Raw genomic sequence first — 16,317 nt, 5'->3', positions numbered from 1 at the left:
GAAGCCCCGGGGCACGCTGGGGGCTGTGGTCCTTGCCCACCGCAGCCGCCCCCGAGGCTGGGGACCCGGGCTGGGGCTGAGGAGGTGGGGCCGAAGCTGTCGAATCGACAGCGACGGGGAGACGGGGTGGGGGGAAGGGGGGCCGGTCCAGGGCCGCGATTGGCTGTGGGGACGAGATATGGGAGGAGCCTGGGGCGGCGGGGCGAGGCGCGGAGCTGTTCAGAGCACCTGAGGTGCTGAGTCCGAGGGAGGCTCCGGGCGCGGAGCCGAAGCTGAGGCCGCCGCGCCGCCACGGTCACCCTCGGAGGGATGGGACCCGAAGCGAGCCGAGCTATTCCGCAGTCTACGAACTGACCGCCCACCGGCTTCAGGGAGAGGGGCACCCGCCCAGCCGCCTGTCAGGTGAGTGTCCTGCCCACGAGCCTCGCGAGCCGGGCGGGGACGAGGCTTGTGAAGAGCCGGGTCCGAGAGCCATTGCCCGGGGCTGAGCTGCGGTCCGGGGAGCGGAAGCCCGAGACCTCAATCCCGCCCTCGCCAAGTGCAAGCCGGCCTCCCCTGGGGTGGGAGGTGGCCCGGAGGTACCCCCACCTCATCCTGCCAGGGAGGGGGACCTGCGGACTCCCTGCCCCCCGCAAGGGGACCCCCCACCTTGAGGCAGGATGGCCAGGAGACCTCCCAGCCTAGCTGGGGGGGAGGGGGAGTCATAGGACCCCCCAACCTCCACCTCAGTCCACCTGGTCAGAGGAGCTGCAGAGTTCCCCTCTCTCCAGCCCCCTTCTGTGCACAAGGATAAGGGGTACCCCAGACCCCACCTCAAGACTTCTCTGTCTGAGACTAAGGACGACCAGGAGGCTCAGAAGACACCCCCCCCCAACCCGCATCTCAGGCTACCTGGGAGGAGGAGCTGCGAAACTTTCCCCTGCCCCCTTCTCTATTCAGGGATGAGGAATACCCCAGCCCCCACCTGGGGTTGCTTTTCCTGGGGGTAGGAGTAGTCAAGAGACCTCTCGGGTTGCGTTCATGGAGGGGGAACAGGAGACCACCAACTCAGCAGTCCTGAAAGGGAAAGCTGAGGGACCCCCCCCACCCTCCTTGCCCAACTCCCAACTTAGTGCTGCTCTGTCAACAGGGAGGAATGTGGGTGGGATATAAAGAACAACACAACCCCCCCCCCAACTGTTTTGTGTGCGGCTATGGATGGGGAGCTGTTCCCGGCTGTTAATAGGTATGGAGGACTGTTGAAAGGGATCTCACATTTCCACCTCGAAGCTTCTGTTTTTGGATGTGTGACTGAGGGACACACACCCCTGCCCCTTGTCTAAGTTGCTCTATGTGTAAGATATGGGGCTGAGAACCTCGTCCCTCTGACTGAGTTGCTTTGTTTGTTCTCTGTAAATTGTGTGGTGGGTGGGATGAGGGAGACCCCCACACATCAGAGATACTCAGGCTGTGAGAAGAGAGAGGAGGACCACCGTTATCAGAGATGCTGTTGCCTTTGTATAGGGGTGGGGAGGGCTGAAGAACACCCAGCTCGCCCCATCTTCATCTCTTTCTGGGCGTGGGGCTGGAGGTGGAGAGGGGTTCCTCCATTCCCTACATCAGAGCTCGCTCTCAGCCAGGGGCTGGGGCTGGGGCTGGAGGTGGGGACAAGGCTGAGGAAGACTGAGGGGACCCGCCCCCCGCCTGAAATCTGCTCAGTCCGAGGTCAGAGATGCTCAGGGTGGGAGGGAGGAGAGGTTGATGAGACTCCGCCCCTGGTCTCGGAGGGTCTTTTTCAACCTCCAGTCCCCCATAGCTCCCAGGCAACTCAGCTCCCGAATCCCCGACCAGATCCGCTTTGGGATGAAGGAGCCTGGCACATGTGGGCGGGGCAGAGGTGCAGGCTTCTCTCTGTGTCTGTTTCTCCGTCTTTCCAATCCCACCCCCTACTTCTCACCCCCCTCACCTCCTCCGGGCTGTGGAGCATGTGTCCCAGGCCCCTTAGCTACGGCTTTTCTCGTTGTCAAGTGCCTGAGGTAGGAGCCTACTGGATGTCGGGAAGGGGAATCGTTTCTCTCGCAGCTTCGGCAATGGGTGGGTGCCTCCTGATCAGGAAGACCAAAGCTGATCCGTGCCCCCCCCCCCGCTGGTGTCCATCCATTCTGAAACAAACTGGGATCCACCACCACCCCCAGTCCATTTGAGAGAGAAGAGAGGAGCCAGGAACCTCCCACTTGGGGGGCTGTATCTAAGGCCAAGTGGGGAGTTACTTCCATGCCGAATTCCTTTTAGTGATTTCCCATTAGGCTTGTAGGCTTTAATGCCTCGGGCTTCATAAATCAGAGCCCAGGGATAAGAACGCTAACAAAAACGTTGCAGCCAGTTGAGGCCTTGCAGTGTTTATTTGAATTGGGGTTTCTCCTTTCCGAGAGCTGAAGTGGGTGGTAAATGATCAACAAACCATATGCTTCTAAGCCGGTCCAGACATAATAGGTGTAAGAGGTTGAGGTTTTTCTGTTTTCTCCCCTGTGCCTGGGGAATCTTGCTTGCTCTGCTGCATTTCAGGCGCTGGGCAAAGAAACGCTGGTCCTGAGGAAACTCGGAAACAGGCTAACTGCCTGCAGGGCTTGCAGAAAGAAAATGAAGTTGAAGCCTAAAACGTGCCTTAAGCGAAGCAAAAGGAGACAAAAGCAGGCTCACATTCCCCCTCCTGGCTCCTGCAGAAGAAAGAGGGGAAATGAGAGAGGGCTGCTTTGCTCAAATACAAATACAATCCAATTAACCCACTGACATATGGCCTGAACTCTCTTGCTTTATCCAAAGGGATAGCCTATTTGATCATTTCCAAACGTGGATTTTTGGAGATGTTATCTAAGTGAATTGGAAACAAAGGTATACATTCATATTTCCTTGGAGGCTAGGGGAGAGGAGGGAGCTGCACCAGCATTCACTATACCAACACATCTCTGCAGAAGGGAGCCATACCGGACTGTTAGGGTAATGAATTGTTGCAAATCTCATTAAAGCAAAAGGGAAGGCAGATCAAACATTTTCGTTATTAAGGCAGCCGATAATTCTAGATTAGCAGCTGTTCTCCCTCCGATCTTTTTAATGTTTCTTCTTCTGTCAGCCATTTTTGATCCAGTAGTGATCTTTTTTAAAAAATTCCTCTTTCTGTATTTTTTTTTTTTGGTTTGCATTTATGTCAGTATAGGAAGGAGGAAATGCTTTTGGTTGGATGCATATCATTAAGACTTATTGCACAATTCCTACCTTGGGGTTGCTTCTCTTTTTATTTCCTGTTTATGCAGCCCAGTTTATTGTACGGAATTAAGGAGATAACTTTGTGTCCTTTCTTTTTTTTTCAGGCTGAAATGACAATTTTCTAGTTATCAGTCTCATTCAGATTTAAAAAAACAACACCTCAATCATACCATATCCTTCCATTTATTTAATCTCTCGTTTAGTTCTCTCATGTTCTGAACAGTGGCTGAATTTGTTAAGACTTATTGTTTGACTCTATGAGTGGTGTGCTTTGGAGAAAACTGAACCCCAAAGCCCCCTTCCATGTCATCTTTCAGTGCAATAGATGTAAAATATTAGTTTGACTTCCACATCCTTAATTGGGGATCTTTCCTGAGGAATGGATTGATCCAGGAGAATCACAGTGGAATTCAAGTTGCTGTTAAAATTCTGCAGAGCCATCCAGCCTCCTCCAGGTGTAATAACCCCAGGACTTCCCTCCTGACTCCTTACCTCAGTAATAAACTTTTCACAACAGTAATAAGGCAGCACTAGGGACAGTGGTTAATCATAGATGATCATTCAGCTTGGCCATTGAATTGTTTTCTCATGCGAATTCATTAGGAGTAAATTGTGAATTCAATCATTGGGATTCTGTTACAGGTGAAAGAATGAAGAAATTTTGTCTGAATGAAGTTGGTAACTGCAAACAATATGAGTCAATGGTGTGATGTGGCCACCAAAAAGTTAGTGGTGGTCTCTGGAATGAGGAAGGATACCTTACCACTCACTGTAGCCTAACTTGGTCAGATTGCATCTGAAGTATTATGTTCACTTCTGGATTCCTCATTTTAGAAAGACTAATCAACTGGAGCACATCAAGAGGAGGCTGACTAGGATCATGAGAAGACTTGAAACATAGGAGGATATGGTGAAAAATAATAGGGGAAGGTTCAGCCTGGAGAAAAGAAAACTCAGCAGGGACATGGCCTGACCTTTGTCTTCAAATGTTTGAGGAACTATAGCAAGGAAAGGGGAATTCTACTTAATTCTCTTTTGTTCCAGAGGGGAAACTAGAAGTAAGGAATGAAAAAGCATAATTTTAGGGGGAAAGTTTTCAGTTCAGTGTAGTAAAGAATTTACTAACAATTAGAGCTGCCCCTAAATGGACTGGAATGCCTAGGAAAGAGTCAATTTCTATCACTGTAAATTTTTAAAATTTTAATTTATTTCATTTTTTGTTATATTTTAAGTTCCAAACTATCTCCCTCTGCACCCATCACTAGAGAAGTACATACATGCACACGTGTTCACATATCTATATCAAACATGCATATATGTATACGTGTATACATGCATACATGTATACATGCATGCATACTTCTATTTATCAGTTCTTTCTCTGAAGGTGGATAGCATCTTCCTTCTTAGGTCCTTTGTAGTTGATTTGAATATTTATAAATACTCAGCATAACTTAGTCCTTCACAGTTGTTCTTTTTGTTTGTTTGTTTGTTTGTTTGGGGGTTTCTTTGCACAGTTGTTCTTGGAACAATGTTGCTGTTACTGTATAGAATGTTCTCTTTCTTCTGTTCATTTCACCCTTCATTATTTCAAGTCTTTCAAGTTATTTCATTATTGCAAGTCTTTCCATGTTTCTCTAAAATCAACTAGCTTATCATTTCTGACACTGGAGATTTTCAAACAGAAACTAGATCATCACTATAAGAGATGTTTTAAGGGAAATTCTGCCTTGAGGAGGGATTAAGCCAGATGATGTCTGAAGTGCCAAGATTCCATAATTATACTTTCTACTTTAGCACATTGTTGCTGGAAATTAAAACCCCAGAATAGTACTGTACCTGGTTATTAATTTGATTTCTAACAGTAAAACATATAGCAAAATAATAATATAACTTTGCAATATGTCCACTGACTATGCTTTTAGTTTTAACTTCCCTCCTCCATCCTCCATAGGTTGCTAGTTGACACAGCATTAGACTTGGAGTCAGGAAGACCTGAGTGAAAATCCTGCCTCAGACCTTTACTAACTGTGTGACCCAGGGCAAGTCACTTGACCTCTCTCAGGCTCAGTTTCTTCATCTATAATATGGGGGTAATAATAGCACCTATCATCCAGGGATGTTGTAAGGGTAAAAAATGAGACAACATATGCAAAGCATTTTGCGAACTTTAAAGGGTTATGTAAATTCTAGCTATTATTATAGTCCAGCTTATACACCGGCTAGCCATGTGACCTTGGGCAACTTCACCTCTGAGCCTCAGTTTCTTCACCTGTCAAATAAGGAGTTTAGACTAGAAGATCTCTACATTTCTTTCCTGCTCTTCATTTATGACCTATGAATAGAAAAGGTAACTGCAAAATATTTTGAAATCAGGCAGAGCACCTGTGTTGGTCTTTTAAAAGTCCCTACTACTTAACATTTGCAGTGACCTCTGCTGGATGGGAGTTAAACCCGAGCCATCCAGTGCCAGGTTATGCTAGAAAGAAAAAAATGAGAGCTAAGTTAACAGACAATTATATCATGACTGTCCAAGGACTTATCCAGCTCAAGGATTATTTATTGTGCTTTGTTTCCCCTCTTCCTCCTGTTTGCCTGTCAATTATTTCATCTCTCATTAGCCCCTCTGACTGGAGGTTGGTTTTAGGAAAGAATGACTGAAGTTATTTCTTGCTGAATTTGGAGAGATGGTTCAAAAACTGGCTGAAATGAAGTTTAGGTAGATCTCCTCTATGGGAAGCAATGATTCATGCTGACCCTATCCTATGTAACTGAGCCTGGGCTAAGAAATAAAGCACAGCAGACCCGTCCAAAAGATCATCAGCTCCAAAGTTCTAGAGCAGTTCCTGGACATCATTGGCAGCTGTCTCTGTGCTTCGGTGCCATGACAAGACTTATTTATGGCTTAAGAGAGATCCTGAGTGTTCCTCAAATAACCACGTGTACCCAGTATTTGGGGGCTGTTTTCAGCTACCAAGCAAATTATGTTGATTAACGTTACCCTCTATCTGCTTTCAAATGAACAAACCTCCAGAACCCCTGCAAGGTGGGGGCTACTGGAGAACATTTATGTTATGTTATGGAGAGACATAACTATGCCTGTGTTTACAGAAATTTCTACTGTAAACTAAGTTCTGTCCAAGTAGCCCATAAGTTACTGAAAAGTTGGAGATGTTTAATTTGCAACTGAAAATGCGAAAAGGTGGTCTTTGTGAAAATTGTGTTCACATGCAAGAAATTAACTTTGTTGATCAATACTAGGCTAACAATGTTTGGGAGGTTGGGGTGGGACAGGGAGGAGGTGAATGTATTATAATTGTACTATAATCAGTCCAAATTCCTCTCCACTTTTCCATTCTAATAGTGAAAATAGAGAGACAGACCAACAGAGACAGAGGCACATGGAGACAGAGAGAGGGAGAGAGACAGACACAGAGAGGGAGAGAGACAGACAGACAGAGAGACAGAGACAGACAGAGACAGACAGACAGACAGACAGACAGAGCGCCTACTTTCTAGTTCTCTCCTCCCTTGTAAATGATGGGGTCGCATTCGAATCCATTCACACAGAAACCAATAATAAACTATTACCAAGTTAATAGGAACTCACACAGACTTTCCTCTTTGTTATTCTCTTCTTTGATTTTTCTAAAAGCATCTTCCCAAATTGAAAGGCTAGGAAATACTGACCTAGGAGACCCAGGTTCTACTCTTAGCTCTGCCATAAGTTATGATGGGAGTTTTTATTAATCCTTGGATATTTGGGGGAGCCTCAATTGTGACTCAGTGAAAACTGCCCTGTTAAAGCATGCTCTGAGTACAAGAATTCATGCAGTTGTGAAGACTTGAGAGCTTCTTAAAAGAAGAGAGATCACAAATATCAAGTATTAATCTTCCTTTGATATCCATGTGATTTTCATCGAACTCTGTGACTAGTATTGCAAGGTAAAAGATAGGGCGTAATCTCTCCTTTGCCTTATGGTTGCATATGTGGAGTGTTCAGTATCAAAGAGAGAGGAGCTAAATTATCTCATAAAATGAGCCACCTGCTTACACCAAGCAGAGATTGTTGCTCGCTCTCTCTCTCTCTTACCTGCATGAAAACTGCAACACTTAATTTTCCTTATATTCACACCAGAATTATACTATGTCTTTCCTAATCTTATTTGATCTTCTTACTGTGCCAGTTTCACCCAAGGACTTAAGTAGGCACTTGTAAACATTGGAACGAAAACAACAAAATGAAATACCAGAAGACCTAGGCAAATGCCACACATTAAAAACTATTCATTGCTACTGGCTGTATCAAGTAGCACGTTTGTGTTATAAGCCTGGATGAAAAAGATTAGCCAAATCATAAAGCAGACTGTTGGTCAGACAGAACTGATCAACTTAGCATTTACTCCTGGCTTTGGGTTTGTTTGTCCTGGCTTGGGGTTTATTTGTTTGTTTTTGGAGGGAGGTCGCTTTCCAAACTTCCTGGGAGAGACCAGTAGTTTTCGAGAGTTGGAATCAAAGGCAGCAGGATGAACATAATACAGTATAATCTCTTGGACTTTATATTCTGTTCTTTAATGCAGGCTTATTTAGCAAGTTGAAGAACATCTTCACATTTCTTGAAATGTTCCCTATGCTTCCCTGTGGGCACAGGAATGATTCAACCCAACAGCCAGTGGGCAGTCTGGAGATGTCCCGAATCCAATTTATAGATCTGATTTCTTCTAGGTCCATAGTCTACACTCCATTAATGCAAATTTCATTCCAATCACTTGTTTTTCCATAAACATTCTACAGATTAGTTGACCTGGTCTATCAGTATGAACTCTGACCAGATAAAAGGGAATTTCCCCTAACCCTACTATGAGATTCAAGCATTAGCATTCAGTAAGCATAAATGTGTAGAAGTTGCATCATTGGTTGAGGGGGTTGGGGAGAGGTTTATATTTCTGCCTGAAATTTACTGTGTCATTCAAGCCTCTAACCTTCTTGGAGGCCAAGAGTTCTTGTTTCTGAGCTTAACTTAAAATGTGAATCATCTCTTTCATTTCCTAATGACCCTTTCCTTTCCTAGCCAAGGGCTTACCAACCTCAACTCTCTTTTAATTTCTTGTTCCCTTTTGACCTAAGACCTTTTAAAGGAAATTATTTCATGTTACCCACCCTCCAATATTGCACTTCAAAATATAGGTCTTTCATTCTTTAGAAACATGCTGAAATAAGGTGAGAGAATCCTCTCTTCAAAAGGCTGATGATGGAATACTGAAGTAAATTCAATTATACTGAAGTGGAAGAGGGTAAGCCTCTGATAGCAGAGAAAAGAAATAAGAATTAAGGATGCCAAGATTTCCCCAGCATTCTTTATCTGGTCAAATGCAGTATAATATTATAAATTCAATTAAAGAGGATAAGAAGAATCCTGGGATCAGAGATTTTGAACTGGAAAGGCCCATAGAGACCATCTATTCCAACCCCCTTTTACAGACAGGTGAAGTGACAAATACCCAAGGTCACAATCTAGTCAGTAGCAGAACTAGGATTTGAACCCAATTCTTTCACCTTGGAAGCCAGGATTCTTTCTATTGTACCACAATAAGCTTTTTTCATGGATTCTTATTCATATTGAAATCAATCATCATTGTGATAGGAGCATAGATCCATTGAACAACAGAATCAATCCCTTGATGGTTCTTCCCAACTTGGCCAAAATAGCTGGACCATTGACTCAACTCTAAATGGAGGCATTCATGGAGATAACACCAAATTAACAAGGCAGCTTCAAGGTCCAAGAGCTTGGACATCATCAGTGTACACACAGACACACATTTCAAAACATGATGGTAACATGCTACAATGGAAAGAGCCCCAGCCTTGGCATTAGAAAACCCGGGTTCAAATATTACTTCTGATCCACCAAGCCTCTGTATCTTTGGACAAACCACAATATCCATGGACTTCAGTTTCATTGGTAAAATGAGGGTGTTGTACTAGATGACTTGTATGGTCCCCTTCAACTCTGAATCCATGATCCTATTTGACTTGTCATAAAAATTTGGTATCTGACTACAAAACTGTATTTTCCTTGGTTACCAAGTGAGAGAAATGAAACTTGGTTCATTCTTTCAATTGGAGATGATAGTGGTGGTGGTGGTGGTACTGGTGGTTATGGAGTTAGTTAATTTGGGGATTAGAATAAATAAATATATATATATATATATATATATATATATATATATATATATATATATATAAGAACTGATTGAAGGAATTAGGAGATATTTAGGCTGGAGAAGAGAAGACTTGGGGAGGTTATTTTTGCTTTCCTTAAATATTATCCTCTTTAAGCTTGGCCTAACACAAGAACTAAGCACAAAGAGGAGAAGTTGATACAATGCTGATTTTGCCTGAATATTTTTTAAACTCCCTAACAATTATGCCTTGGCATGTCATGAATTCCCCTTCACTAGAGGTCTCCAGGTAGTAGATGGATGATTATTTGTTGGCAGTGTTATAGAGGGGATCCCTTTTCCAGTAAGGTTGGACTAGTTGGCACTGAGATCCCTTCCAATTCTGGACTTCTTTATGATGGTACTTATAACTTACCCCATTGTTTAATGTCATAGTACGTATATAACCTATATCAGATTGCTTGGGGAAAAGCGAGGGAAGGGAGGAAGGGAGAAAAATTTGGAACTCAAAATCTAATAAAAATGAGTGTTGAAAGCTAAAAAAAAAAAATAACCAATCTATTGCTAATGATTGGAAGGGCACATCCTCAGATCTTCCCTTAGCACAGTGCCTGACATATAGTAAGCACTTAATAAATGCATGTTAACTTGACTTGACCTAGGCATGTTACACAATGTGTGCTTTGGTTGGTTAAGAAATAAAGTCTAGGGGCAGCTAGGTGGCGCAGTGGATAGAGTACTGGCTTGGAGTCAGGAAGACCTGAGTTCAAATACAGCCTCAGACACTTGACGCTCACTAGCTGTGTGACCCTGGGAAAGTCACTTAACCCCGATTGCCTCACCCCCAAAAAAATTATTAAAAAAAAAAGAAATAAAGTCTATAACTCTTCTTAGCAATGCAATGATGCAAGACAATGCCAAAAGACTTATGGTGGAAAATGCTCTCCACATTCAGAAAAAGAACTATGGAGTCTGAATGCAGATTGAAGCAGCCTTATTTTCACTTTTGTTGTTGCTTTTTTGTTATTGTTCTTGATTATCCTTTCTTGCATTTTTTTCCTTTTGTTTTGATTCTTCTTTTACAACATGACTGATGTGGAAATATGTTTAACATGATTGTAATGTATAACCTACATCAAATTGCTTGCTGGCCTCAGGAGCAGGGAGGGAAGGGAGGGTGGGAAAAAAATTTAAAACTCATAAAATATCTTTACATGGGTGGCAGCTAGGTGGCACAGTGGATAAAGCACCGGCCCTGGATTCAGGAGTACCTGAGTTCAAATCCGGCCTCAGACACTTGATACTTACTGGCTGTGTGACCCTGGGCAAGTCACTTAACCCCCATTGCCCCGCAAAAAAATATATATATCTTTACATGTAATTGAGAAAAAAATTAAAATTAAATTAATTTTTTTAAATAGAAATTGTCTATGGTTATGAACCCATAGGCCACCTAACCCACTCTAACCTGGGCCAGTAGTTTTATTTGCCCTGCTCTTTGGACAACAATACATTTATGAGACAGAAATCTCTATCACAATTGGCAGTTTTAGCCAAGAAAGTGAAGGGTGTGTGAGGGATGGACAGTCAATGCAGCCTCTGTCTCTAGAGAGATATTTCTCCAGGTCTGAGTGGAAACTGGGAAAGGGAGAAGACAGCAAAGAGAGGTGATGTGAAATAATGGAAAGAGCCCCATGTTTGGAAGCAAAGAATCCTAGATTTAAAGCTGGAAGAGATTTTAGAGACCATCAAATCCAACTCTCTCATTTTCTAGATTAGGAAACTATGGTCACCTCTTGCCTATGGTCACTCAGCTAAAATGTCTGAGGTAGGATTTGAACCCAGGTCTCTTACTGACTCTGAGTCCCATCCTCTATCCAGGAGTCCCAGCACCTGGGTTTGAATATCAACCTTGTGCGACAGGTCTCGTCAGCAATCAAAACTTTAATTTCCTCCATCTCTAAAACATGATAAGAAAAAAGGGCACAGACTCTTCAGGAAATGATTTGAAAGATCTCTTCTTCCATCCACTATTTTTTTGTATATCATCAAAGGAACCAGGAGCTGGCTTCTGACCAACATTTCACCCTGATTCAGGGGATCTCAAAAAGACTTGAATTATTTCTTCTTTCTAACAATTAATAAACTTAGCAGACACAGAATTGCATTTATTAAGATTTGGATCAATGGCATTTGTTGAAGACCTCCTAGCTTGGCACAGGACTAAGCTTCTGTCTTCTTAATAGAGACAGGCTCCTGAAAAGTGGTTTAACCACATCTTAGCTTTAGGAAAGTTGTTTTATTTTCAGTATTTTTAGTGCAATGGGAGGAAGCAAACACAAGTCTAATTGATTTGGAAGTTCTTTATAATCATGTGCCCATCAGACCTGCAAACCATTCAGAGAGGGTACTGGGTTCATAACTGCAGGGAGAACTAAGGTACAGGAATCCCCATTGCTGAACCAAGGAGGAGTCCTTACGATAAAAATCATAAACGTTGAGAACTGGAAAGGATGGTAGAGATCAGTTAGTCAGCGATTTCAAACTCAAGTCAAAATGGGGCATAAGGATCCCTGTTGGCGTACTTGAAAGAAATGAGCCACACATATGACAGCTCTGAGCTTGTCCAGTTGCATCGTTTTGCAGGTGAAGTAGCTGATTCCCAGAGAGAAGAAATGATCTATATACACTAAAATCTAAACTAGAGTCCGCTAGGCCACTAAAACCACTAGGCCACAGAAGTCTAGAGTCCACTAGAGTCCACTAGGCCAAATTAGAGTCCGGGCCTCCAGACTTCCAAGCCATTAAAAACAATTTTCACTGTGCCATTCTACTATTCTCTGACTACAGTTATTTACAAGGTTGGTTTCCATTCAATTTTTTTCTTTAATTTGCATTTAAGTCAAAACCAAAGGGAAGGGAAGGAACACGAAAAGAGATTTTAAAGTTAGGTGACTAAATGGAAAACAGGGCATCATGCTCCCATTTAGCAGATGTGGTCTGCGCAGGCTTCAGCCTCCGTGGGACTGTGAACCAGCCACATTGTTGGAAGGCTAGATATATACAGGCAAAGTGAGGTGGAAAACTGAGGCTGGCACCAATCCAACTGCAGTCTTCCAAGTTCTATCACTTAACAAGCATCAATATTTCAGGGAGATGCCATTTCATCAGTGGGGGTGCTGGAGAGTATAAGCTATCTGCATCTTAGTAGATGGCCTTCATGAGCTTCTGTGGTCACCAAAGTCATTGCCTGGTAGTCCCCAGGGTTAGCTAAGCTGGGCTTCTTAGAATAGATATACCACCCATCACTGGGCCCATAATCAGAACCTTTCCAGCTTGTTCGGTGACCTGCCAGAATTTGCATTTCACTCCCATAGTCTTTGAGAACCCAGGGTCACATCCAAGACACAATGAGGCCCAGAGTGGAGTTACTTAATTGGAAACATCATTAAAAGCATTTATTAAATACTTATCTGTATGTGGTGTTATGCAAGTTTCTATGCCAGGTGAGTTAAGTACATATGACCCTCAATCTCTAGCAGATGTGATGGATAGATATTAAAATATAATTTAAATAAACATAAATTAAATGAATATGCAAGTTAGGTGTGATGTTTGAAATCTATATTGTGTGATCGCCTTAAATTAGAAGCTTCAGCACCAGTCTTTGGGCATTAAACATTTATTAAAGCATACAGGTATTAACATGGAGTTCAGAAAGTTAAGAAAAGGCCTATCTAGCCTAGAGTTCCAGCCTGGTTGGGTTCTTCCTCAAGTCCTCCGCCAAGAGCCTGCTGTAATCAGGAACCCTCAGCAAGCTGATTGTGGAAGCTTTTTATAGGTCTGGAACAGAGGCGGTCCTTACACACTGCTTCAAGCTGATTGGTTGGTGTCATCCAAATCCATTGGTTTTGAAGGTGTTCTCAAGTTGAGTTCACAGTCTACCTTCTGAGAACAATACCTTCTTAAGGGCTAGCCAGGTGTGATTACAATCCAGTTAACTTGAAGTAGGCTAATCAGCAGTCAATCACTCTCACTTGATTCAACCAGTCTAGATTAATCTCCAGGTGGGTCTTCAAGTATCTGCTAAATCCCATTATTTCACCACATAGGTAAGTATACAAATATGAGCTCACATTTATTTATAAAGTGCTTTCCTTAGTCAACAAAATTCCTCCAGTTCTTCATTGTGGCATGGAGGTATCCTAGCTTGGGGTTTTCTGTTTACTTGATGAATGCCTTTTATTTTAAACCACTTATATCTGCTCCCCATTGAACTCTCTTTTGTAAAGAAAAACAGTTTTAAAAACCTACCAACCAAATTACATTGTCTGATGGTGTATGCAATATTCTGCATCTGTAGTCCTCTACCTCTCTGTTAGAAGAGCTAAATGTATTTCATCATCTATCCTTTAGGACCATTTTTTAGCTTGTTTTTTTAGTGTTGTTTTGATTTACTCTATTATAGTTATTGCATTTATCATTGTCATTCTGCTTTCTTCACTTAGTTCATATCAGTCTTCCTATGTTTCTCTAATACATCAATTCCATTGTGTCTTAGGGCAGAATAATATCCCCTTACATTCAAATATCCCAATTTGCTCTATGATTCCACAATTAGTGAAAGGCACTGAGTTATTTTTTGTCAGTAGATCATATATTTTAATAGTTTTAATACATTATACAAACCCCAATGAACAATCAAATCCTCCATAAAGTACCATCTTAGAAAAGATTCAAGCAAAAATGAACCAAAGAATGATTGTTAACAATAGCATATATAAATTTATTCTTTAGTGGTTTTTTTTGGCAGGGCAGTGAGGGTTAAGTGACTTGCCCAGGGTCACCCAGCTAGCAAGTGTCAAGTGTCTGAGACCAGATTTGAACTCAGGTCCTCCTGAATCCAGAGCCGGTGCTTTATCCACTGCGCCACCTAGCTGCCTCCTCTTTAGTGTTTTACTGTTGGCTAAAGGAAAAGGGAATTTGTGCTTTATGAATTTGTGTGAAGTATGTATATATATATGTATGTATATATATACTGAGGTATGAGGTATGTGTATGCATATACATATATATATACATATATATATATGCATATATACTGAATTCTCAAGGAATTTACCACTAGTGCCCAAGCTCTTTCAGGGCCTACTAAGCTTTAAAGGCTTTGAATGTAGGCTATAGAGGACTACATCTCTGTTATCCAAAGACTGACTTATTTAAATGCAGAGAAGGCTCTTCTCACCAGATGCACAGAGTAATGAGGGTTTTGTTTGTTTGTTTGCTTTTGTCCAAAGCAACTCTTAAGGACTAAGTCAGAGGGCTATGTTCTGTATCTATGGAAATGGTACCCATGCCAATGAAAATTCAATTCTATTATGTACTAAGGATCTACAAATGAGCAAACTGAGGCACAGATTTGAAGTGACCTTGCCCAGAGTCTTAGAGGGATGGTTGGGGGGAGCCAGAACCTGAACACAGGTTTTGTTTTATTTTGCTTTGGGTTTTTGTTTTGTTTCTGTCTCCAAACCTGTGGACTTGCATCAGACTACACTATATTATGGACTGGTACATTGCCCTGTTCAGTTACTTAAAGGAGATTTTCTAGAGGAGGTGGGATTTCAAGAGCTATGTAATATATTACCATTAACCTGTTATATTTTTATGGTGCCTCTGTTTGAATTTATTACCCAGTCTTCTTCCCTTAGCCTTTGAGGACATTGATTCTGGGTGGTTTTAGAGAATAATTTTGCTTCATTTGCCTTTGTGTGTGTGTGTGTGTGTGTGTGTGTGTGTGTGTGTGTGTGAGAGAGAGAGAGAGAGAGAGAGAGAGAGAGAGAGAGAGAGAGAGAGAGAGAGAGAGAGAGAGAGAGAGAGACTGCTTTCCCTGGGAGTGTCTACTTGAATAACAACCCAGCCTTAAAGGGAGCTCTTAGTGGAAATTTCTAAAGGCTTTTGATGCATTGTACAATTTTCCCCATTTCATTTTCATTTAAAAACAGGTGTAGCTTTTTCCATGGGATGATCTAGGAAAAAAGAAAATATACATTGTTCTCAATTGTGTTTATACTGAAATGGTGACCCTCCTTCCAAGGAATCCAAATTCTTTCACATCAGACATCACACTAAATTAAGGGGGACATGAACAGGGAAGTAGATGCAGTAGATATTTCAAACAGTGCCTATTTGGGTCAGATTAGTAGTGGATCAAGCATAGTCTGTTTTATCTTCCCCTTTCAGACCACAGAAACATCCCTTAAACCCTGGACCCTTACTTCTATACTTCAAAAGATCTGATTTCATCAGTGTAGCTATTTCTCTCCCCAAGGCAGATCGTAGCCTCTCCATTCCTTCATAGATTCCTGTCTATGTAGTTACTGTAGCCAAAAAAATTATCACCAGGTGGTCCACTTTCTGATGCTGAGCCTCCCTACACTTCTCTAGGCTAGTCCTTGAAAAATAGACATCTAATCCATCAATAAGGTCCTTGTAGCTTGTTAAGACTTGCTGGAGGGGGGCGGCTATGTGGCGCAGTGGATAGATAAAGCACCGGCCCTGGAGTCAGGAGTACCTGAGTTCAAATCCGGTCTCAGACACTTAACACTTATTAGCTGTGTGACCCTGGGCAAGTTACTTACCGCAATTGCCTCACTAAAAAAACAAAAACAAAAACAAAACAAAACAAAAAAAACCAACTTGCTGGAGCTCATACTTGAGGTTAAGAACATTCTAGAATCCAGAATTAACTCCATATCATGATAGAGAATCAGAAAGTGGAAGTATAGGCATGAAACCTAATCATATATTTGGGGATCCATGATTTAATTGGTATAAGGACCCCCCCACAAAAAAAAGAGGAAACCATCTACCAATGAGGGCGATGCCTCTG

General features: G+C 42.4%; 1 protein-coding gene across 2 annotated transcripts in view; it reads left to right on the top strand.

Annotated features, from left to right (window-relative positions):
* The first annotated feature begins 206 nt into the window (after nucleotides 1-206).
* The window catches only part of SMPD3 (sphingomyelin phosphodiesterase 3), a 277,909-nt gene continuing 261,798 nt past the window's right edge, over nucleotides 207-16,317 (top strand). For both annotated transcript variants that reach the window (XM_043983989.1, XM_043983987.1), the window contains exon 1: nucleotides 207-402. The gene's annotated coding sequence lies outside the window, so the exon portion shown is untranslated. The remainder of the gene's footprint in view (nucleotides 403-16,317) is intronic.

Source organism: Dromiciops gliroides, chromosome 2 (assembly GCF_019393635.1).
Source record: "Dromiciops gliroides isolate mDroGli1 chromosome 2, mDroGli1.pri, whole genome shotgun sequence".
Classification (NCBI taxonomy): Eukaryota; Metazoa; Chordata; class Mammalia; order Microbiotheria; family Microbiotheriidae; genus Dromiciops; species Dromiciops gliroides.
The sequence above is the reverse complement of the archived record's forward strand: the minus strand, read 5'-3'. Positions and strand labels throughout refer to the sequence as shown.